Source organism: Cupressus sempervirens, chromosome 8 (assembly GCF_028749045.1).
Source record: "Cupressus sempervirens isolate cs-2001-9-10 chromosome 8, ASM2874904v1, whole genome shotgun sequence".
Lineage (NCBI taxonomy): Eukaryota > Viridiplantae > Streptophyta > Pinopsida > Cupressales > Cupressaceae > Cupressus > Cupressus sempervirens.
In genome coordinates, this window is record NC_143125.1 from 266,152,409 (window position 1) to 266,154,306 (window position 1,898).

General features: G+C 35.7%; 1 pseudogene; it reads right to left on the reverse strand.

The window, feature by feature from the left end:
* Positions 1-878: 878 nt before the first annotated feature.
* LOC149542475 (phosphatidylinositol transfer protein PDR16-like) lies at positions 879-1,483 on the reverse strand (annotated as a pseudogene).
* Between the last annotated feature and the right edge of the window lie 415 nt (positions 1,484-1,898).

The window sequence follows — 1,898 nt, forward strand, 5'->3', positions numbered from 1 at the left end:
ATCCTATCCAAGACTAACTCAGGCAGACTTAGATTCTAATCCTATCCAATTTTAGGAACTCACACATCCTATAACTTCCCAACATTGGTGATGCAAGAATGTAATTTGTTATGCAAATGCAATGACATGAGATGAAAAATGAAGATTGAACATTCAAACCTTTGCAATAGGATCAGTTGACAGTACTCTGATCTATCTCCCAATCACCATTTGACCAAGAATACAAGAAAATGCTCAAAACTGATCATAACAATACTTCAATTGAAAGTAATCAAAAAAGTGTTTCCCAAATACTCTAATTCATAACAAAACCTTTCCTTGTTTTAAACACACAGATACAATACTCTGATCATATTTGCTTGCAGACTATAGCCAAACCTATTACAAAAATTGAACATTAATCTCAATACATGAATGAAATTACAGAAATTAAACGTGCTCTCTCCTTCACTCTAGCTCTCTTACTGTATGTAGAAAAGGGAAGCACTTGGACAGTAAAGAATTGACACGAAGTGTGATTATCTCTGCAATCTCCCTTCATACCAACAATTTTTTGACCCCTTGTTACATTTTTTACAATAGCTTATATAGAAAATACAAGCATAAACCTTCATGAGAATATGAAGTGCTTCGAATTCAAAGACCTGGAAAGAATTTGAATAATATTTTTGAAATTACACATAAGGAGAAGCCCAAAAGACTCTATCTCATCCTTTGATCTGCCTCCAAGAATATGGAATGAAAAGACTCCATCAGTCGACTTGATGCTAGTATATTGAATGACAATTACATAATGGAGTCAACAAAGAAGCATTGCCACTGCCAACATTCCTACTTCTGCGCCTTTGAACATCATAATGTCGATCAAAACTAGATCATCATCCTTGGAAGTTTGCATCAGCTTTGATATCTGCTTGTGAAGTTTGATTACCATTCAAGTCATTGCGCTTGCTATCTAACATCCAATGCTGGGCAGTTTTTATGTCATCTTGTCTCACAAGCTTTGAGGATTCTTCATGGTCATATTGAGAGTTGCTATTTCCTCCAAATGCCTTCTGAAGCTTATCCAGATCAAAGTTTTGTTGCACAATTCTAGCACTTTCATCGTTCTTTGGGTAAATGAACTTAACTTTCTCAAATGTCTTTGGATCAAGGAAATATTTGACAATCTTCCAAAAGGCTTCAAAAGCTCTTGGAGGATTTATAGAACTGCCAACGCCAGCCTTTCGGGATAATAGTTTTGTAGAATATTTGTAGTTTCCCGAGTTGTTCTAATTGGCACAGAATTTGACAAGGACCAATCAGTGAAGTCTATGAGCCAAACCATCTGCTCCTGATCAAGAGGTAAATTGATGATGGCATTTTCAATGAGATACACGAGGTGACACAATTGATTATCTTAAGATGTAGTGTTCTGTTTTGTAGGGGTCATCACAACGACAGCTCTTCCATTTTTGTCAAGAAAATTTGCCCTAACTTTCATCGTATTGAAAGAAGTCTATGCAATCAATATTGTCATATATCCATGTGACTACGTGTTTTCTCTGTTATTCTTCACAATCAATTCCAATTGAATGGGTGACGCCTTTGGGAGAACCCACGATTTTAGTTGTTACAGAAAGTAGGTTTGCATTTACATTCATGCCTATCATAAATGGGATATGAGGGTCCTTCAAAATTGGTTCTTTTATCAGTGGCCTTTCTATCAAACGAATTGTGCACATTCCTCGTACCTTTCCTTTAAGATAACCATTGTTCTAACCACATGGGCATTTCAAAAATGATTCAAATATATCTTCCACTACCTTTGAGTGTCTCTATAAGTCAAGCCATTTAACATGTGTGGCCTGATGTGTCATGTCCCCTTTTCAAATAATTAAAAAATTATAATCTTTGCT